Here is a 24,448-nt window from a genome sequence, read left to right on the forward strand (position 1 = left end):
TCACTTATAATCCCCCATATTGAGGTCTACTTTATTATTCCACAACTAAGTTAATTTTCAAATCTTTTCTCCACAGTGCTCCTAATAAGAAGCAGATGTGGGAACCACCTCAGAACCAGGAGAACCCCTCTCTCCTATCTCTCCCAAACTCTGTTGCAAATAAGCCAAATTTAAACCAGCAATCACGTATGTTTCCAATCAGCACTCCAACTTTCTCCCCATGGAAGGAACTCCTTGGCTTGCACAGGGGAAGGAAATGTTTCCTTCAAACAGCAATGCCAGGACAGGGAGCAGCTTATTCTCATGATATTTAACATGCTAACCAGCCAGTGCAGTGAGAAAATCAACGCAGGAGCAGCCAGGGAGAGAAAGGAAAGGCCCGAAGCCAGCAGAAACAATGAGAAGGAGAGAAGAGGACTGGGGAAACATTTATAAAGTTTGAGACCATAAAGCTCGTTTTCCTAGAAACCCAATCTATTGTGGATCCAAGAGGAAGTGTGGCTCTTGGTGAAACGTGCTATCTCTCCCTTATCTCGCACGTCCCTTATCGTAAAAGGAACAAACAGAAGGGATATCCTAAAATCCACAGGGTGGGTGGGGGCAGCTTTTGTGATTTGTGGAAGGGGGGCATTAAATTACTTCAGCTAAGAAGCTAAAGTGTCTTTTGTGTGTTTTATGGCAACTCTCCCTTGTTTTCAGTAAGAAAATATAAATACTGTGCCGTACTACGAATAATAAGTAATAAAAGACCATGATGGCCCAAAAAAGAGGTCCTCATGAACAAAACTGGTTTGGAAAGAAAGGTAAATAAAAATGTAAGAAATAGTCATTCTTCCTCCCATCCTCACTCGTACTTTTCTAGACCTTCTCAGAGTTCTTAGGAAACATGTGAACTCAGTTGTGAAAAATGTTGAGCTATTTGAGGCTTCTGGGCTGTTCCTTAAAAGAAATAGCCTAAATGGGAATATTGTTGTTGAAACTGGCTTTTGATTGGGATTTTTTAATATACATGCAGGATAAGGTTACTTGTGAGAATATGAGCAGCAATTTCACTGTACGCATAGTCTTTATCAAAAGTAATTAAGCATTAAGCTAGTCTTCCATTTGAAAGTCTTTTATTAATGAGATCTGTGTTGTGTGCTTGTCGCTTTCTGACAGCAGTTCTCAAAGCAGAGCGAAGCAATGGCATCCATAGTAACACTCAAAACACTGGAAGACTGGTGGGTAACTTAATAAAACTCCTGAGGATACAAATAGTTGATTGTCTAATTGACTAAACAGATAGTGAGTAGCTGACAGTTCTGGGAATTAAACTGGATATTTATTTTAATCTGTTTAATTGAAAATTGGAACAACATTTTACTGTACAGTAAGTTTATATAAATTTTTTAATGGTTGGTTAAGTTACATGTTTGTTTTTAAATGACAATTATAAAACGTTTATCACATGTAGCATTTTAAGATATTTTCAATTTTCCCAAAGCACTACAGCAGAAAAGTTTATTGCAATAAACACAAAAAGTCAACAGACCATCACACTATGTTTAAAAGAGACTTCCTGGCAACCTGCGTTCAAATCTAGCCTCTACTACCTTCTTGCTCTGTGAGCTTGGGAAAGTTACTCCATAAGTCTCACTACAACCACTTACTAAACGAAAGCAAAATAATCCTGAGCTCAGGGGGTTATTGTGAACATTAATAAAAGAAAGCAGGTCGAGCCATCAGTAGAATGCCTAGCGTATGATCAGTACTGTTATTTTTACTTACTTTCTTTTGCAACTTGGCCCTAGCAACTAATCTATATATTTGCTGGAATTGTTCACAAAACTCCAGCTCTGAAGCCTCATTGTTCAGCAGAAACCTATTAGCATCAGGATTATTTGAGAACACATGGACTTTTTTTTACTAAAGTCCAAAATATAGAACCACAGTTACAGACAGAGAAATGCTCTATCAAGAGCCATCAAGTAAAGAACACGTTTCAGAACACATTTCATTTTTACTTCATGCAAAGAGAGCTGCTCATCTCAAACTCATAGAATGCTAGCCCAGTAAGAGGTCTTAGGCTAGTCAATACACAACACCCCTCATCTCTCTACCACCCCACTCTTCATGGCCTTATTTTACAAAGGAAAAAACACAATGAATTGTTATAGTCACCCCCAGTTCATTAAGGTTTAGAAGCAATACAGAACCAAATCTGTGGTCTCTCAATGCATGGTTAAATTGTTTTGGTTTCTCTTATTTAAACTGATGATACTTTATTTAATATAAACAAAAGTAAGGGATGCTTACATACTTTGCTCACTAACATGACCCAGTAAGTGTGAGCCAGAGGCCACACAGCAACCATGCCACTGAATTGTCAGACAGAGCACACTGACTATTATGTTGTCTCAGGTTCTTTATCAAAAAATTGCAATCACCCCTAGGGTTTGAATTCCAATATGGCTGATGAAGCAGCCTCACAAAAAATGGACATCCTATTTCCCCTGCCCGGATTATAGCAGAAATGCCCCCTGGACAAGGGAATCAGGCTCCTTTCTTTCAAGTCCTGTCCAGAAACCTGTAGAAATATCTCTTCTTGGCAGCTCAGGGCTGTCACTTGCCATTGTTCTGGCTAGCAGAAAACTATTGAAAAGAGACTCTATGGGCTACAATGGAAATCATCAGAGTTACTTACAATAACCAAATAATACACCTGTTTTAGTGAAACTTGGACAATCAACTTTTCTTAAATTCCAAGAAAGAGAATTTTCCAGGTATTAATGCAGGTATGTCTCCCTGCCAGTGTTGCTTTTCATACAGTTGTCTGCAGAGAAGTCTGATATCACAGTGATCAAGGTTTTCAGCTCTTCAAACACCCACAGCCCTACATGAGCTCTCCAGATTTTAGGAGAGTACCCTTACTCTCCTCCTGCATGGTATACCTGCTGAGTTGGCAATTACTAACAGTTCAACCACTTAGAGCTTCAGCTCCAATGTAGTTAGCTTCAGTCTCTCCACAGGAGCCTCATTCCTTCTGTGCACCTCAGTAGCCTTTGTACAAACAAAGGCTCATTAAGAAGATGTGGGTTCTGTCTTTTAACTGAGGACACACTTAATAATCTCTTCTTTCCAACACTTCTGCTGTTCTTGATAGTGACATCCAACAGGACAGACTTGGGACCTCCTTCCTAGCTCTCAAAACTGGGGACTAGCGAGTTTTTTTCTAGGAACAACCTTGGGGCCACACCATATGTGCATCTAAATTACACAAATTTAAGCATACAAATTTTGGGATTGAGTTTGCAATTGAGGACAATCTGCTTGCCTTCCCTTCAATGAGAAAAATGCCCCAAAGATAGGAGAGGTAAATCTGTTTTTCCCTTAAGTGTGATTGGAGTTTTCTAAAAATGCATACTTTTGGGATAGCATGCCTCTGTTCCCCTTCTCTCACCCCCTGCAAAAAAGAAACAAGCCAACGTCATCTGGTACTCAACTGTTTAGGAATCAGAAGGAAAACTGGCTCTATCTTGGTTTCCAACAGAGCATCTTCCTTAAAGCTCTCAAAGAATTATTTTGTCTCTGTGCTTTTCATTTACTCACTGCCTTTGGAACTTAATCCTCTCTCTAAAATGTAATTCCACTGTAGTCCATTCTTGACCAGGGTTGTAATACATCATGCAGTTCATGACCTGTCATGACATTCATGACAATTTATTATCACAAAGCAATATATAAAAACAGTCAAACCAGAAAAGCCACCTCTTCTCTTTCAGACTCTCCCTGCAAACTCCTATGATTCTGGGGTTAGAACCTTCTTTAAAGTTCTAACCCCAGAACTTTAGAAGTTCAGAAGTGTGAGTAAAGGGCAGGAAATAAGTGTTTGGAGGTAACATAGTCCCTCTTCAATGGAAGAAAAACATCAAGTCCACTTGGCCCTTGGAGTAGCTTTATAACATTTTACAAGAAATGTGAATTCCCTGCTTTTAAAATACCACATCAAGTTATTTGGGTTATTCCTGAATGTCCCTCAGAAGAGACAGTATTTAGATGGTAATACCAAAAAATAATAATACTAGTTTCCAGCTATTCTATTAAATTTGGATATGGTAAAGTTGCCTTACCATCTTTGTTTGAGATTTGCTTTTGTTGTCTCCCCCCAAAAACACAACAGATGAAACATAAGAGCTCACTTAGTTCAATAGAGCAAGGGCAGAATGGAGTCTGTAATGCAGTCAGAAAAATCACATGTAAGGGAGCTCTAGCTAGAACCTGGTAAAGATAAATAAGATGTCAAAAGATTTAAAAAGAAAAAAAGGCAGCATATGTTGGTTCAATAAACCTCCACACAAACAAGGCAGTATTCAAAAGCTGACCCTTCTGAGAATGCACAACTATGTCATGGCAGACAAGATATCCCCATGAAGATAAATGAATGCAGTACTACATGCTCCCACAACTACATCAGAATTACAACTGAACTACAAAAAAACCATCATTCAGAACCTCCTGAAACTTAGCTGAACAGAAGTTCCACAACTAAGGGTATGTAGAAGCAGCCACATTGAGACTGGTATGAGGGAAAGAGATAAATATAGGCTGGTTTCACACCCACATGTGACAGACAAAAATTGGGAGGGATGTCTTGGTGGTGGAGGTTCCCCTTGAGGTATGAGGTATCCCAGTCCCACATCAGGCCCCCCAACCTGGGGTTCCAATGCCAGGAAGAGAAGTCCCCAGAACTTCAGACTGTAAAAAGCAGTGGGGATTGTAGCTGAGTGAGACTTCCAAAGTCCCAGATGTTTCTCATAAAGGGCCTGTACATGGAATTACTTAAACTCACTTCCTCTGAACTCCAATATTGGGGCAGCTGCTCAAAGGACACCAGGGACATATGGGGAGTAACTGAATTTTCTGACATCGTGGCAAGAACTGGAGGAGCAGTTTTTGCTCAGACAGAAGTACTGGCAGAGACCATTGATCCTTTACCGAGCCCTTCCCCACAGAACCAGCAGGCAGACACCATATCTGAGACTCCATCACCTGGCTCACCCTGTTAGCTCATGCTGGTGATTCCTTGAAAACTTACCCCACTTAAGCTGTTTCCAATGGTTTTCCATAAAAATGGCCTGTCTTGGCTTGTGCTTCAGATTTTTCTAAAACATCTCAAACAAGCAGCATCTAGTCTCAGCATGCCTTCTATCACTGGCTAAGTGGCTCCAGGCTTCGCACCAGCAGCAGCCAGCCTTGGCTCACATCTTGGCCTCTCCCAGGCACCTCCAAGCCCAGCATAAATAGCAGCCATCTACAGAGCACTTCATAGCTCATGCCAGGAAGCCCCAGGTAGAACACAGATGGCAGCTGACCTTAGTCTATAGTCCCCAGGAGGCCCCAGAGCCTTCTCACCTGGTGGCCAGTTTTAAACCACTTTGAAGTACCACCCAACCACCCCCATAAACAATACACCCAAGAGGCAAACTCAGTGAGAACCAGAGCACTGTTGAAGTAAGTCTTGCTCTGTGCGGTAGACCCCTGCACAGCTGATCCACAGCTAGTACTTATAGTTGACCTGCCTGAGGGTAAATCCCTTCCAATGACATTCCAACAATCAAGACTCAACTACAACAGGAGGGTATACACAACCCACGAGGAGGGAGGAGGAGCTCACTTGAAGTACACAGCTTGAGTAAACAAGAAGGTTGTGTCATTGGAAAGTACAGGATACCTACTATTTAGGCCACTCTAACAAGACCAGGAAACATAGCAGCTCTACCTAATACCTAGAAATAAACACAGAGAGGCTGAGAAAATGAGGGGACAGAGAAACATGCCCAAAATGAAAGAACTGAACAAAATTTCAGAAAAAAAAACTAAACAAAATGGAGATAAGCAATCTACCAGATGCAGAGTTCAGAATAAAGGTTATAAAGATGCTCAGTGGACTTAGGGAAATAGTAGATAAACTTAGTGAGAATTTCAATAGCATAACATAATCCACAAAAAAGAAATAGTCAGAAATGAAAGGTAACAATAACTGAAATGAATAATTTATAAGATATTAACAGTAGAGTTAATGAAGCTCAGAATCAAATTAGCTATTTGGAATACAAAGAAGCCAAAACAAACAAACAAACAAACAAAATCACCCAATCAGAACAGAAAAAAAAATTACCCAAAATCAGAATATTGTAAGGAGCCTCTGGGACAACTTCAAGCATACCAACACTCACATTATGCTGGTGATGGAAGGAGACAAAAGAATAAGAAATTGAAAACCTATGTACAAAAGTAATGACAGGAAACTTCCCTAACCTGGTGAAGGAGATATAAAAGTCCAGGAAAGGCAGGGAGTCCCAAACAAGATGAACCCAAAGAAGCCCCAAACAAGACACATCTTAATTAAAATGCAAAGAGTTAAAGACAAGAAGAGAATCTTAAAAGCAGCAAGAAAAAATCAGTTAGTTATCTGCAAGGGAGCTCCCATAAGACTGTCAACTGATTTCTCAACAAAAATTTTACAGGCCAAAAGGGATTGGCAAGAAATATTCAAAGAGATGCAAAGCAAGTACCTACAGCCAAGATTGCTCTATCTAGTAAAGCTTTCATTTAGAATTGAAGGACATATAAACATCTTCACAGACAAGAAAAAGAAAAAGGAGTTCACTACCACCAAACCAGTATTATATGAAATGTTAAGGGTCTTCTTTATGAAGAAGAAGAAGAAGAGAAGATAAAAAGATGAACAATAAAATGGCAATAAATACATATCTATCAACAATTCAATCTAAAAAAAAAAGCAAAATAAACCAACAAGCAGAACAGAAACAGACTCATAGATACAAAGAACATTTTGACAGTTGCCAATGGGAGGGGAGTTGGGAAAATGAGTGAAAAAGATGAAGGGATTAAAAAGTGCAAATTAGGTAAACACAGCTCACCTCCTCATACAACCACATCAAAATAACAGCTAAAATGTAGGACAACCATCACTCAGAACCATCAGTAATCTAGTTGAATGGAAGTCTGACAACTACATAATTAAAGAAACCACATCCATCCAGACTGGAGAAGGGGTGAAGATGTGGAAGAGGATGGTCCACGTCTATGTGTGGTGGATAAAAATTTGGGGGGGAATATCAGGGGCAAGTAGTCTCAGCCCCATACCAGACCCCTCAGCCCAGGGTTCCAGTCCCAGGAATATAAGTCTCCATAACTTCTGGCTGCAGAAACCATCAGGGATTAAGTCAGTGTAAGAAACTTCTGAAGTCCCAAGCAGTTCCCCTAAAATAACCCACACAAGGTCTCATTAAGATTCTCTCTGAGCTCCAAGCAATGGGAAAACCGCTTGAAAGGCACCAGTGACATATGGGAAGGAAATGAAGTCTGGCATCAAGGTGAGAACTGGGGGACAGTTTTATCTCAGACAAAAAGGCAGGCAGAGGACACTGTCCCTTTCTAAGCCCTCTCCCCACAGAGCCACACAGCCAGCAGGCAGGTGCCATATCTGAGACTCCAACAACATGACTAACACTATTTGCTCTGCCCTGGAGATTCCCTAAGACTCCATCCCACCCAATTTAAAGGCCCACCCAAACTATTAACCATGACTTCCCATATGAATGGCTGGTCTTGGCTCATGATTTACAACTTCTTAATCTTATCAAACAAGCAACAGCCAGCCTCAGTGAGCCCTCATCCCCACATCTCTTGCTAAATGACCCCAGGCCCAGCACTAGCAACAGCTAGCCTATATTTACAGTTTAGCTTCACCTGGGAATCTCCAAGCCCAGCACAAGTACTGGTACATCTCAGACTGTTTTAGAGCTCATGCAGGGTGGCCCTGGGCAGAACAGAGGTGGGAGCTGACTTTGACCTATACCACCCAAAAAATCCCAGAGCCTACACACCAAGTGGATAACACAGTCACATCAGAGTACCACTGCCCTGCCTCTGCACAGCTGATCTTCCACAAAGGGTGGGTGTTGTTAGTCAGTGGACAGAGCCAATCCTGCTGACTGGCCTGGGTAAATCCCTCCCATTGACCAGATAACAGCAATCAAAACTCAATCAAGAGGAGGGTGTACTCAGCTCACAGAAAAGGCACACCTTGAGTACCCAGCTTGGGTGATAGGGGAGTCTGCGCCACTGGGCCTTACAGGATACCTACTGCATTAGGCCACACTACCAAGACAGAGAGACATAGAAGCTCTACTAAATACACAGAAACAACCACAGGGAAGCTGCCAAAACATGCTCAAATGAAAGAACAGATAAAAACTGCAGAAAAATAACTAAACAAAATGGAGAGAAGCAATCTATCAGATGCTTTTGAACTCTTTCAAAACACTGGTTATAAGGGTGCTCAAGGAACTTAGCAAGGACCTTGGCAGCAAAGATCCAATAAGAAATACAGGATACAGTAACTGAAATAAAGAACAATTTACAGGGAAACAACAGTGGAGTGGATGAAGCCTACAATCAAATCAATGATTTGGAACATAAGGAAGCAAAAAACAACCAATCAGAACAATAAGAAGAAAAAAGAATCCAGAAAAATGAGGATAGTGTAAGTAGCCTCTGGGACAACTTCAGGAGGTCCAACACTTGTATAAAAAGAGGAGGAAATTGGAAATCTATTTGAAAAAATAATGAAAGAAAACTTTCCTAATCTGGTGAAGTAAATAGACATGAGAGTCCTGGAAGCATAGAAAGGCCCAAACAAGATGTATGCAAAGAGGTCCACTCCAAGACACATCATAGTTAAGATGCCAGAGGTTAAAGATAAAGAGAGAATCTTAAATGCAGCAAGAGAAAAGCAGTTAGTTTTCTACAGGGGAGTTCCCATATGACTGTCAGCTGATTTCTCAAAAGAAACTTCGCAAACTAGAAGGGATTGGCAAGAAATATTCAAAGTCATGAAAAGTAGAGACCTACAACCAAGATTGCTCTACCCAGGAAAGATATCATTTAGAATGGAAGGGCAGTTCAAGATCTTCCCAGACAAGAAAAAGACTAAAGGAGTTCTTCATCACCAAACCATTATTATATGAAATGTTAAAGGGACTTATTTAAGAAAAAGGAGATCAAAACTATGAACAATTAAGTAGTAACAAATACATATCTATCAACAACTGAATTAAAAAAACAAACTAAGCAAACAAGAAAATCAGAGACAGAATCATGGATATGAAGAAGGTTTTGATGGTTGCCATATGGGAGGGTAGTGTGGGGGAATGGGTGAAGAGGTGAAGACATTAAGAAGTACAAGTAGGTAGTTACAGAACAGCCATGGGGATATAAATTTCAGTGTAGGAAATAGAGGAGGCGAAAAACTTTTGTGCATAACCCATGGACATGAGTAATGGTGTGGGGATGGTCTGAGGAGTGGGAGATAGTGGGTGGAAGAGGGCAAAGGAGAAGAAAGTGGGACAACTGTAATAGCATAATCAATAAAAAATAATTATTTAAAAAAGAAGTACAAATTGATAGTTACAGAGTAGTCATGGGCATATAAAGTGCAACAAAGAGAATGTAGTAAATATTATTGTAATAAGTATTTATAGTGTCAGATGGGTACACGATTATGAGATATATCAGGATGATCACTTAGTAAGTTATATAATGTTTAATCACTGAGGTGTACACAAGAAACTAATATAATATTTTACATCAACTCTAATTAAAAATAAAAAAATGAAAAAAGGACACCCCTGAGAGATGAATTAAAAACTATTACAGAAAAAAAAGCTCAAAATGTCTAAGAAAAAAGATTCTAGAGGTAAAAAGCTCTATTATAAGAAAAGAAAAGAACCTTGACCAGCAGAAATAATTTAGGAACTTCATGGTGAGAAAGAAAAAAATATTATACATTTTTTGCAATTTTCCCAAGATCTTCAACCCAGAAAAATGTGGTTGGTACGTCTGGTATCCTTGCCATCTGCATATTCCTTGGATAAGGGCTAGAAGCCTGGAGGCTGAGAGAGGCAGACAGCCTCTGTCAAATGCACAGGAACGTTCTGACCAAGTGGCTCAGGGAAAGTTAGGAACATCATTAAGCTTCCTTTATAGTGATCTAATATTTTATTTTTGCTTTTCTAAGAATAATAGAGAATAGCATCTACTTGAACCCTAGAAATCACTGAGAAAGAAGATAATCCAGTGTCAAAGACAGAACTACCCATTATAGACCAGAGTAGCATCTGTTGTTATATAGTGGCTCTAACATCTAAACTACTTCAATGTGGGAAAGTGTTTTTTGCATTGTTGCATAAGATCTAAAACATCAGCATCACTAATTGATTGGCAAAAATTGGGAGAATCACAGCACCTATACCAGAACCACAGTTCTTACATATAAGCTATGACTGCAACTAAGTTTGTCCTCAGTACACAATGCCCTCAATATTCAATCTTCAAGTTGTATTTATTAACTTCACTGCTGTCTGAAGAGTCTCAAAGACTGTCATTATAGAGCTGAAACTAATGCAGGACTTTCTCCAAATAACAGGTCTGTTCTGGCAAGATTAGTTCATAGAACATAAATCCTGAGAATGAGGAAGACACTTTGACTACGAAAATAAGACTGGCTCACAAGAAAACAATTTAATTCCCAGATTTAGAGATACCATTTTTTGTCCTGCAGTGTCTTAGATTATGCAAACATAGAAAAATACCCTTTACTGAAGAGGGTATTGGCTTAGTTTTCAAATCAAAATTTTATGTAATCCAGGAGATACTTCCAGGGCCTATTTAAAAATTTTTAATATTCTGTTTTATGATACTACTTTTGTTAAGCAGTATATAAATCATATATTTGTTGAAGGAAAATAATCCCATTTTTGAACTAAATTCTTCATTATACCATAAAACACTTGTTCCAAAATAATTATTTAGCCAAAAAATAGCTGCTCACAATGTAAGAAAAAAATTACAAGGTTTCAAGTTGTCTGTATTTAGGCTCACTAGATTTTACCTATAGTTAAGTCATGACTGCCTTTTGGAGTGGAGCTGAATTTTTTTTTTACTTATTAGTTTTAAAACTAATCTACATTGCCTTTCTTACAGGAATGTGCTCCACTGCAGAATGATACAGGAATGAATCTATGGGAGGCAAGTAAAAACAATGGTTTTCTAAAAATATAGATTAAAAGAGCCACAAAGTAGATGCTCCATTAAAAAAAGAAGTGTGTGTATATTTATATATATTTATATATGTGTGTGTGTGTATATATATATATATATATATTAGTTTTGCATGTGCCTCTCACTAGTCACAGTGTTTTAGAATAATGCAAGCTTTTCAAGGACTGCCTAAAGACCAGGATGGAATCTCTGAGGTGCTTCTTGAAAACCAAGATAAAAGCAGGAAAAACTGTTCTCTCCAGAAGCAGTGGATTCATTATTAGACTGAATAATTCGGATGTACCATTAACCAGCTATGTGACACTGAAAAAATTACTTAACTTCTTTGATTCTCATGTTTATTAAAAAAACAAAAATACTATATCCCTCACAAGATTGTTGTAAGAAGTGTGATGATGGGAAATTCTCCACTGCCTTAACAGACACTCAGTACTCTTTGCTGCATAGTAATCCATTCTATCTTTACTGAAACAAAATTTTTAGCTACACTCTTTAATAACCATCATCTGGGTCCTTTTACTCATGAAATCTACACAGGTAAAATTGGAGTTATTACAACATGTGGAAACCAGTGGGTGGATAGTATATTGAATGGTCTGACTCAAATTATAAAGCTTCACGGTATTTAAGAAATTCACTTTGGAAGGCCTGGGGATGAGGGCTTCATGTTTCCCAGAACAGCTGAGACTGGGACACTAGAGGCCAGTAGGTCTTTTAACTGAGGGACATCTTAAGACTCTGTGATTTCAATGTGAGCCCCAATTCAAAAGCACAAAAACAATCTCTCAGAATCTGTAATGAAGAGTTTTCTCACATGGAGAAACTGTATGTTTAACAACAGTTAATAATTTTCCTTAGCAATGTGGCTAGAGGCAAACAATGTTTGCATATCTCTTGGGTCTTTTGTGTAAATTAGTTTGCTCATGAATTTCAAATAGGAACACTATATATACTAACAAAACATTACTGTAAAGAACCAACTAACTATAGAACTAAGGGCACACCAAATCAGGACCCCTTTAGAATCATAATGGATGGTAAGGGGAATGACACTCCCTTCCTGGTCTTTGAAGGAACATGCAACAGTTACTCAGTGACCACTACTGGTTTCTCTTGGGTGCCCACTGTGAGGGTGCCAGACATACATGCAGTCAGAGTTGCAGATTGTGGTTATCCACAATGAAGGCTTTAGACCTAGGCATCAGAGAGATCTTTCTAATTCGGTGCCATCCATGGAGCTGCAACTTGAAACCACTTATGATTTGGTTTGGCTCTTACGATGTTGAGTAGGGGAGTTGTTGATGGTTGGGTTGGTTCTTAGTGATTGGTTGTTTCTTCCTTTGTTTATTTTGGTTTCAGATTTTTTTTTTGTCCTGGGAACAGAGGATAAATACATAGCATATACCACCATAGGTCAAAACTCACCCCAGCAAGCAAGGTACCTTAAGCCTTTCATTATTATTATCTTTTAATTATTGCCAGCCAATCCTGTTCCTGGGTCCTGGATATCTTCCCTGATATTCCCAACCATCCATTTTCCTCTTCAATGGATCTTCCTGGGAAAAATCAGACTAATTTACATGGAAAAAGAAAACAAGCCTCAACAAATAAAATGATGCACTAGACATGCTTATCTAACAGCTGCTCTATCATATCCTTTATAGTGAGTCTCCCTCCCTAGCTCACAATCCTTCGAAGCTATTCAGGTCTCTATCCTGGGAATTATTCTGTCTAGTTTGAGGCATAAGATACAGTCATAAATAACCACAACACAATATTAGCAACAGCTTTTTGTTATAATGAATTTCAATATTCTAGTATTTCATGATCTCTTTGATTCTCACAAATATCCTGGGAGAGAATTACCATATTATTCCCATTTATAGATGAGAACATGGAAACTTCAAGGAGATAAAGAACATGGCCAAGGCCAGCCAACAAAAAAGTGGGGAAGTCAAAAATAGAATCAGATATCCCACTCTTAGTCCTTTGCCTATAGAAGTCCCTCTTGTGCAGGGACTTCTATTCTGATGAAAACAAACTAGCCAGCTAACCATTCTGATGAAAACAAACTGACACAGGGGCATGGAGAAGACACAAATGGATTCCAGCTTAAGAAAGTGAAAAAGAAGCCCTTCTTACTCACTGTTTCATAAACAAATATCCTATGTCCCCATCCATACTCTAAGTCTATGGGGAGACCACTGAGTCTCAGTAATAATAGCGTGATATTATTTGTTGATAAATAATACCAGATGCATTGCAAGATGAAAATATATAAATATACACAGCCTTATTTAATTCTCTCAGTGTTCTTATGAGGTAAGGATCATCATACCCATTTTACAAATGATGGCATTGAGGTACGGAGAAAGTAAATAATTTCCGTGAAGTTAAACAACCTGCAGGTGCTGGCCCCAAATGTCATCAGCACAGCTACCACTAGCTGCACTAACTACCACACAACACCACCCCTAGTGGTAAGAGCTGAACACATGGTAAATTGCACAAACACTTCACTGAGACATAAGAACTAAGGAATGAGAAGCTTAATGCAGAATGCTGTGTTTTACTCACACATGCTAAATTCATGTATTTGCAGAGACATACCCTACAAACCACTGTCCACTTCTACCTTATAGGAATAAGAGAAGTAGTGTATAACTTAGAATTAATAAAATGTGTAGAAACCATGACAGGCAGAAGAAAGTCCTTATTCCTCAGCAGTGGCACAGGACAGACTGGAGAATTCCTCACTATGTCACCTTCCTCCCCTCCCCTCAGGGCAGTTCATGTTCACCCTGGGGGACTCCCTAACCTCTGCACTCCAGGGGTTAGCAGGATGTGGAGAACAAGGAAGGAGATTTGAGCAATAAAAGTTTTAGGAACTCAGATGATTTGAAGAGATGTTATGGAATCACATTCCTTCATCTCAAATAAGACATATTTCTATCTCTAGTGTCACACTAGTTCAATTTAATAAGTTGTTCCACTGGCCCCATATAGCCTTGCGATTCATTTTACACAGAAGCATTGATTGCTGTTATTCCAGCACTGCTGGCTCTTATGTCTTGCCAAGTGGTATGGGCCTGTATATTTATGGTTTAACTGGGTCTCCTGTTTATTTCCATTATTGGCAATAATTACATTAGCATTCACATTTAGAGGGAAAGCAAATTAACCTCTTCTTTGTTGTTAAGGGCTATCATTGTGCCTTGTTTCAGATCTATATGGGAACAAGAGGAGCGTGAATCTTGCCTAGTCTTACTCCAAAAAGTTAATACTGTAATTGAGAGCCTGGCTAATAGTCATCGTTGGGGTGGAAAGCAGGGCTCTGTGCCAGGTCAGTGTGCACCAGCTTTCTGTTCAGCCAAGACTTCAGCCTGGGGACTAGACAGCTTTTGTGGTCCTATGCTAGCCATGGATGGAGTGTTAAGCTTCCAAAGCATAGCTTTCCTGAAAGATATGGAAAGAGACTAACTCTGTGTAGGTTTGTAGGGTATATTAGTTGGAAATTGATCTTAAATTGATTTTTATATATAGTACTCAGGACCCTTCTGTAGGTAACTAAACCCAAGATTATTTTCATTATCTTTTTGACACAAAGTCCCTTAAAAGAATGCTTAAGGACTTTCTGCCTATATGTGAATGTTCTTCACAAGAACATCTTGTTCTTGCAAGTTTAGAGGCAAGTTTAAGAAAATTACATGGATCGGGGAAGCCATTGACCACAGTGAAAAATGACCCAGAATCATTCCATAAGACCTAAGAGAACAAAGAATTACTCTTCAGAGAGGCAATGAGTACTCAAGAGATTTGGGAGGGAGAGAGAACAGAAGGACCTATGCCAGAAAATTATTTGAAGCTTTAATGAATTCATACATGGAATATGCTTCAAACACTGCATGGACAAACATGCAATAAATGTTAACTATTATTGCTATCATGATTTCACAAGGACCTATTTGACCAATGAGGAAATTAAGGCATGAAGAAGGCAAACAACTAGAATTTTAGCTCTTATATTCTGTCTCCATTATGAATTTCCTCAGAACTAATGTTAGTGCTTAGTGTTTAGCTAGAAAAGGAGAGTAAAGGGAACTAGACAACAAGTTTAATAAACTGGTAAGTATAAGCCTGTTTGCTTGCTCAGCCAGGAAGCTGCAGCTTCATACTCCAGGGGATTACAGCATTTGTCCAAGCAGATTAGCACTCCCCCCTTCCCCTGTCCTGCACCAGATGACCAGATGAGAGCAGGGGAAGGCAGGTGCATGCACAATAGAAGTCAAATGATATAGGGAGAGATGCTTGACCAAAGAGGTCTGTCAGTCTAGCCTAGGGAAAGAAGGGATTGGTTGGAAGGTAGAGCCATCCAAAACCCATGGAAGCCAGGGAAAGCAATTGGTTCTTTTTGAAAAGGCACCTGGCCCATTCCAAATCCAAACTAATCCCAGGGGAACAAAGAAGCTCTTTCTTGCCTGAGTGACTGGCACTCACCCAATTGTTCATGTACTCTCTCACCCAGGAGTACATGACCATGTGAGTCTAGCAGCTACCAGGCTGGCAGCAGATGGCATACACTCAGAAAAGACTAAGAAGCTCTCTTTCTTACTCATTACCTGCACTCACATGGTTCACTCACCTGATCATGTGGCTCTAGCACCAGCATGGCCCATGGCTGTATGGGCTCCATACAGTCTCCAGGAGGGAGCTGGATGCACTGGAGCAGGAATAGGCTAAACTACATGCATAGGACTGAGACCACTTAGCAGCTACCTGCAGGCTCCAAAGGACTAAACTTTAATATGAAGCAGAAGCTCTGGACACTGGATTTTGTCTTGGCCTTGCTGAAAACACAGCTGGGCTTTTTCTGTGGCAGGACAGAGGGAGATTGGACATTGGAAGCTAGGGGGAAGCTTCTAACACAAAAACAAACCACGCAACACCACAATCTCTCATGCATGGGTCCTTGAAATGCTTTTCTCATGATCTTGTGGAAGGACTTAATTCCCTCCTACAACACCAAGACTCAGCTCTGAATCCCATAGCCCTTCCCTCTTGCAGTAGCTACTCAAAGAACAAAGAATAGAACACACCTACCCTCAGCACTTCCACTTTTATTGGTTAATATACAACCTTAGGCCCTGGTTTTTAGGTTTATGGGATTTTTTTCTAAAATCCATATGACAGGTTATAAAGAAAAATCCAAATAATTGGTAAACTAGAGAATTGCCTGTTGCTATTACTAAGGTCTTGAGCCTTGTTTTATTATTTAAAATCATATTGTTGATTGGAAATTAACTAGAAAAAAGGAATTTAAGATGATTTTTAGAATTTTATAGCTACATAAATCTTTCCTATAAAAATGCAGTTAAAAGAGGTCAAAAGAAAGTTTGTGCAGTATTTGATTTTTTTTTAAATAAGAGATAGAAGTAGAATAACAAAGCAAGATTTGACTTCTGGGAAATTCCTAACTAATCAGTGTCCACAAAACCAGAACAGCTCTGGCTTCATGGCCAATGATGGATTTTTTTTTCCAAATTTTGAACAAAAACCCCCACTCTGATACAATGTGGAAGTCTGCAGATCTCTGGCTTCCTTTGAGGAACCCTGAGGAAATGTGGCTAAATAATGCAAAGGCTGCCTTTGGCAGAATTATTAACATTCATTTACATCACAAAAGCCCACAACCTAATCCAGTCCAACAAGCAACTACTCACAACCCCAGCAGAACCAGAAAACGAAAGCATGTGAAATTGCCAATGTCAAGGCAGACACTGGAAACACTACAAAGACTAAAAGCTTTCAATCCCTTGTAAAGCCAGACTGTTCCCAGGTTTCAGCTCCTTGGCTACATTTTCAGGTCTCCGTGTACAGATCTTTCTTCGGGTCAGGGATTTTCTTGAACTTTCTACAGTCTTCAACTTGATTATAAAGAGAAGTTTAGAGAAAGAAAGAAATTGGAATATTTTTTCCATTTTATTAAATTTATTGGGGTGACAGTGGTTAACAAAATTATGCAGATGTCAGGTGAACAATTCTACAACACACATCTGTACATTGTATCATGTGTTCACCACCCTAAGTCAAGTGTCCATCCATCACCCTTTATCCTCCCTATACTCTTCTCCACCCCACCTTTTCACTGTGCAGTTGTCTGTCATGAATTTTGTTCTCTTTTTTCCCTCTCTTTGCTCAATCCCTCCATCCCTAACCCCTGCCCTGACCAGCTGTCAGCCTGCTCTCAATCCATGAGTCTGTCTCTATTTTTCTTGTTAGTTCATTTTGTTCATTAGATTTCACATATGAATGAAATCATATGGTACTCATCTTTCTCTGTCTTTTAGGAGTTTTTTAAATAAGAATATTTCTCTCTTTCCTGCAGGAGTATGGTCTCTGGGCCTCTGGAATATTCCCATCTTTCTAGTTTAGGAGTATGAACTCATAGTTCTATTAAAAAATATACTAGGACAAGGATTGGCCACAGCAGGATAATTACAGAACCTGAAGACCATCTTTAGATGTAGGTGGTTTTCTAAGTGGGAAATGTATTCACTGGTGATTTATACACGAATAAGGCAAAAGGATGCCAATCTAGAAATTCTGTTGTGTCACCTGTAATTGTTCAGTTATTCGCTCCACTGCATTGCCAATCTGGCATAGGTAGAAACTGTTCTATGAGGTCAAAGACTCATCAGGGGCACCAAATTAAAATCAAGACTCATCCAAGTAGCAGCTTCCTCCCTTTTTTGCTACTTATGTACTTATGTATGGTTCGTTTCCTTCCATGGGCCAAAGTGCCTAAGTCAATTTTTCCAGCTCATCTCCATCAAATCACAAGCTCTCTTTTGTCTCCTTTCAGGCTCCACTGAACTCAGTCAAAAGAATCAATTCTCAAATTACTCCAGTGATAAAATCTTTTTGCTGCTAGTAATTCTGGTGAAGTCTCACATTTGTTTTCAATGTTTTTGCACACGTTGTCCTTAGTAACCCATTCCTGTATTCCTTCCTTGGAGAAAGCATTTGTTTTTCTTTGCTTTTCATCTCATATTCAAACTCTCCCTCCTTCTTTATACCTTTATTTTTCTGTGCCCTTATGTTATATATTTCAAATGAGGGGGATATAATAAAAGAAATTTGGTTTCTCAGTAATAGAACAGTTTAGCAGCCAAATAGGTGTCAGTGGGGCAACCCAGAGATTTGCAGCACAGAAAACCACAACCACCATGAGTGGACACAGGAGTCCCAGAGCCCAGAAGCCAGTAAAGCTGGGACCACAGAAGCCCATCCAGCAGAACAAAAAGCCAAGAGAAAATAGAGACACTGCTGCAAACATCTGCCAAAGCAGAGCCGGGGCAAATACTCTGTTCCTTCTCTTTCACCTCCTAATTTCCTATTAGCTGAACTCAGCTGGAAGCCTGGGAAGTGCAGTCTACATGGGTCAGTGTCCCAGTCATTCACAGAGAAGGACAAGGAAGGAATGTTAGAACAGAGGCCGACGACTGACTGTTGTAGTCCCTAAGCCACCATCTACTTAAAATTCACGTAAAAAACAATGCCTCAAATCCCTGCACACATGTTCACTTTGCACATTTGATTAAGATCATAAATGAACCTTGGAGTTAAACTAGGGTCCTTCTAACTCTCTCATTACATTATATTATTGTTCATTTTTAAGACAAAGAAATAGCCTCATTGCTTCCGATGGCACCACTCACTTAGCACATTGACTATCCTGTGATAATCAAATATTTCTACAAAAATATTTTTTGAAAATCTACTAACCATAATGCTTGGTACTATGGGAAATAAATAAGAGAACAAGGCCCCTAAAACATCATGGGGCAGATTGGATAATCCAAATAGATTACTAGTACAAGATAGTGTTTCAAAAGGTATCAAAAGGTAAGTGAGAAAAGCTAAATGAGCAGGGGGTAAATCAGAGAGAAGCTCTGGGAGAAGAGGGTTGATGCTGGTTGTAGAGTAGGATTTGGTTTGCTAAAGAGCAGCAGCTCAGGAAGAACCATGAGGGCAGATGACACCAATTGCATGGCATTTTAGAAAATTTTGCCCAAAGAAATTAATTTTATCTATTTTTATTTTGTTTTGCTGGATATTAACATCTCCATAATACCAGGGGTTGTGATAAGCTCTTAACTGGTGACAAGTACCTAACACTATAATAATGATTCAAGTTCAAGGTTACCTGAAGCACATGGCTGGATTAAAATCCTATGGGTTTTGCATTACTTTTTCCTTTACACATTTACTTAATCCCTGCTGTTCAGCACAGTCATTTAAGAATATTTACTAAACATATTAAATTGACAAAGAATACTGCCAAACCCAGTGGACACTATTCTATATGTATTTTATTTGATTCTACAGCAAAGACACTGTTGACCTCTCATCTTGAAAGACAATTGATTCCCTCTTGGCTTCCTCAATACCATACCCTCAGAATTTCTCCTCCACTCTCTAGTGTTCTTCTCCCTGTATTTGTATTTTAAATGCTGTTCTCCAGAGATTTTGTATTAGGACTCTTCTCATTTTATGCTACTTACTTCTCAAATGACCTTATTTCCTATCCATGACTCCAGCTACCACTATATACACCTCTGATCCCCAAATTTAGAGCTTGAGCCCCACCTTCTCTCTGAAGACCCTGACCCAAATATTCAATTGCTTATTGGGTATCTCTAACTAAATAGTAATTGAATGTCATAGGTAAGCCCTGTGGACTGTACATTCTCAATATTACTCAAGCCCACCCTTCCTTTTCACAACCATTGTCATCATAGCAATGAATTGTCATTCCTTGTCTGGATTTCCTGCTGTTGTCTCCCTTCCTCCAAACTTACCCTTTGCTGGCCTCACTTCCACCTGACCTTCCTGAAAGACAAAGCTGGTCATCTTACTCCTCTGCTAAATTATGCTTTGAAAGTTGGTGTAGCCCAGCGTCCCACGTCAACATTTGTAGGGCCTGGGGAAGGAGTAGAAAGGGAGGTCCACCTACCATATACCAACTTACTTAAGCTCTATTAATCAAGCTAACAAGCTTTTAAATATATTCTCTTTTCTTAACTTGACAAATGTACTTTCATTACTTGGAACTCCTGGTTCAAATTTATACTTCTCCAACTCTATAATATTCCCCACCAGCACTTTGCTGTATGAAGCACCTGAATGAGGGCCCTCCCCCTTTGTCCTCTCACCTCTGTCTCCATCTGTCATGTACATATGTAGGCACTGCAGCCCACAGTCTGCTCACATTCCCTTCAAACAACTGTCCCTTACACATCCCTGAGTATGGAAGATACTGAGAGCTTAAGCAACAGACCCAAGATTTTAACATAAACTTTATACGCCCAGAAATAAATTGATAATTAAGCCATACTGTCTCTCCTAAGATTACTGAAGATTTGCTCTCTAAAGCATTAAATGAGATCTTCCACAGGATGTATTTTGCACCACGCCTGTACCCTATTCTCCAGGGTTTCCACCTTGTAGAACTCTAAGGGCATCAATCACATTGTGTTCTCAGTCATACCATACACATGAAATGGAAATTTAGAATGGTACTGTGCAAAGCAGCTACCCAGGTGTTCTCCCAGAGATGACATTGAGTGATGACAATTAAATCAGATAACATACTCCTGTCACTGAGTTTGCTCAGATGTCATCCTTCCTGAACCAGGCATGTTGCATGTGTAAATCACCTGGAAGAGCTTTTAAGGACATGCAACCAGAGCAGGAAAGGTAGGAGAGCTGCCAAGTGACATCCTGCCTGGAGGCACCACAGTGAACTCAGAGGAGCTCTGGGGATATTTTGCATTATGAGAGAAGCCACGATCCTCTCCATCTGCAGAACAGGGCATGACCTACTAACTTGGTACAGTTCACACCCTCAACATCAGATAACACTACATTCTTTTTAATTACATTAAATCTTTGTGAACCTGGGTTTTCACAAACACTGTGATTAAAAAGCAAGTACTGCCGAAAAACCAAAGTAGAACACAAAATGAGAGTGCCAATGTCCAATGTGATTTCAAAGTTTGAGAAATTTAGCAATGTCCAATAGACACATAATCACATTGGCAAAATATGCAGTTAAGAATGAAAAAAATTTCCCTCTCAAAGTATGTGTATTACCTCTTTAAGCAGTCACTAAATGTTTAGAACATACATATGTATGAAGTTATGGGTAGCTAACTACTTAATAAACAGAAGGCTCAGCCCTCATATTCCCAGAATGAGTCCTACCTGATGCAGACCTGTGCATTTCACTCTACTACTAGGTGTTTCTTTTGACTGGAGAACACCATGAAAAATTACTAAGAATCTGAGGGCCCCATAAACTGAGACATTTTGGTAACATCTGGTATAATCCCTTTATTTGTATTATTGTTTATAACCCTTACAATAACCTAAGTGGTCAAGTACTGTATATGTTCCCAATTTACAGATACGGGAAGCCAGAAGCTGAGCAGCAACAGGACTAAGCTGAGACCACAAAATGTCTCAATAATGGATCCAAGGTTCGAACTCAGCTTTCTGACCCTGAAACTACCATGCTTCATCACTTAACCATGCCTAAATCCAAATACACAGATAATTTTGTCTAGACAGACCTTTAGGCAAGGATGGCTATTTCTTCACAGAGCTGAATCTGACCCCTAAGAGAGAACAACTAAAATATGTTTGCCTTCCATCTTGTCTCTGTGCAGCTCAGGTTCTCAAAGCTGTTTGCTGAAATAACCATTTTGCTGAAATCACAGGCTCTAAGCTCCTGAAAACTGTGTGTGTGCTCTAGATGAAAGTCACCTTGTATTCAAGCAAAGGAAATCAAAGACTGTCGACAGTGGCAGCTTGAGTTCATCAACTCTATCAACTTGCTCAACAAACATTAAGTACACAGGCCCCTGTCTGAAGGAGTCTCTATGGAAATTCCAGATAAAATAGCAGAAATGCGTAAACTGTTCCAAAAGCAACATGACCCATCCATTTTGACACATCTTTAAAATGTGAAATACAGTCTAGCCAATGCAAGTTAATGCAGAATGGGAGCTATAGACATAAAAAGTGTCTCTCCAAGAAGCTAATAGCTGAAGCAGGGGTCAGCAACCTGTGTGGCGCCTGATTTGGAATTAGGTTCTGCCCGTTTTGGAGGGCCCTAACAGGGCTGTCCAACTTTTGGGTGTCTGTGGGCCACCCTAGAAGAAGAGTTGTCTTGGGCCACACATTAAATACATAAACACTAACAAAAACTGATGAGCAAAGAAAAGTCTGTGCCTAATTTTCATGATATCCACCACCACAGCTGAGCAAAAAATTCCTCACATAATAATCCTAATTATGCAGCGGCCTTTTTGATAATCTTTTAAAATGAGCAGGTCCCAAGTTTGTGATCAGCAATATAGAAAATGTATATATCTAAGTAATAAAACTTAGCATAAAACTTAGTAATAAAACTAAGTAATGTTTTAAATAAATATATGATTTTGTGTTGGGCCACATTCATAGCCATCTTGGGCCAAATACAGCCTGCAGGCCACTGGTTGGACACCCATGCAAGACAGACCCAGTTTAAAGGTCCTCTGGGGGGCTTTAGATAAAAAGCATCTCTGTTCTTCTCCCTGAGTTCCTGAAATTACACACCATACCTTGCTTTAGAGAGGAGCAAAAGTGACAACACTAAGGAACTGAGCATTGATAAACAGGCGACACTCCATCTCTTTCTCCCTTCATCCCCCTGCTCAGCATCAGCTTCCTTCTCAACACATCATGCCAAAGTCCTCAGATAGTCTCCAATTGCTGGTGTGTATGCAAAAGCCAAAAGCACAGTGCAGGTATGGCAAATTGTTCCCCAAGTGAAATAGCAAAACTTTCAGAAGAGTTAATATTGGATAAAATCGATGAACAATGATATTGGAGAAACATTCAACTATTACATAAGACATTGACAAATGAATCTAGCAGTTGAACTAGTTTGCAAGTGAAGAAGAGAAAATTAACAAAAGTTAAAACAAGACTTTAACAGAGAATGGTTTGAATATCCAAAGATTGAGAGGGTCTTTAAGAAAACTGGCATCAGCCCTGGCTGGCGTAGCTCAGTGGATTGAGCACGGGCTGGGAACCAAAGTGTCCCAGGTTCGATTCCCAGCTAGGGTACATTCCTGGGTTGCAGGCCATAACCCCCAGCAACCGCACATTGATGTTTCTCTCTCTCTCTCTATCTCCCTCCCTTCCCTCTCTAAAAAGAAATAATAATAAATAAATAAAATATAAAAAAAAAGAAAACTGGCATCAAAGAGTTTTTTGTATTTTTTTTCCAAAATGTCCATACTAGCCATTGTGTTGCCTAATCAACATATAGTATGTTATGCATTTGCCATAAATTTAATCCTGTATATTATTTAAAAATTCAACAATATACCCTTTGTCTTAAAAATATATAGTTGTAATTATGTCTAACTTTATTTGATATAATTCAATTGATTAATTTTGATAATTTTAGATGAGTTTTCTTCAAGGTAAATCACAAATTTTAAAAAATATTTTCTATGAAAGTTTGGCTCTATACAAAACGGATCAGCTTAAATGTCATTATTTCACCACCAGTCACCAGATGTTAACAAAGACCTCTAGGCAACAGGCCGTCATCACTTTGAGATCCTGACTCACCAGGTGCTATAAAGACCTTTTTCTCTGTGAATCTGTGATGAATCAAGCATCAGTAGAGTTGTCCAGAGAAACAGAACCACCAGGACATTTATTTTAAGGAATTGGTTCATGCAACTGTAGAGGTATGGCAGGCCCAAAATCTGATGAGGGAGGCTAGTGGCCTGGAGATTTAGTGAAGAGTTGCAGTTTGAGTCCAAAATCAGTCTGCTGTAGAACCAGGAGAAGTGTCTGTTGTAGATGAAGTCTACAGACAATGTGCCGGAGAATTCCCTCTTATTCAGGGGTCAGTCTTTTGTTCCTTTCAGTTGTTTAACTGATTGGATGAGACCCACCTACATTATGGAAGGCAATCTGCTCTACTCAGAGTCCATTGATTTAATGTAAATCTCATCTAAAAACATTTTTACAAAAACACCCAAAATAATGTCTGACCAAATATCTGGGCATTGTGATGCAGATAAAATTAGCCATCACAGCTTCTATAGATTAGAAGAGACAAGACCAAATTAATAACCCTAAGTAGCTTCTGGAAATTCCAGGGAAGTTCTGCAAAGAAGTTTTGAGAGCCAGGTCCAGGCATAGTCTTCCACCAAGATGATGCTTCTTGGCATATACACCAGTTGTAGGCGAGAGG

This window comes from Phyllostomus hastatus, unplaced genomic scaffold, assembly GCF_019186645.2.
Source record: "Phyllostomus hastatus isolate PE091 unplaced genomic scaffold, TTU_PhHast_1.1 phas_contig_58, whole genome shotgun sequence".
Taxonomy (NCBI): domain Eukaryota; kingdom Metazoa; phylum Chordata; class Mammalia; order Chiroptera; family Phyllostomidae; genus Phyllostomus; species Phyllostomus hastatus.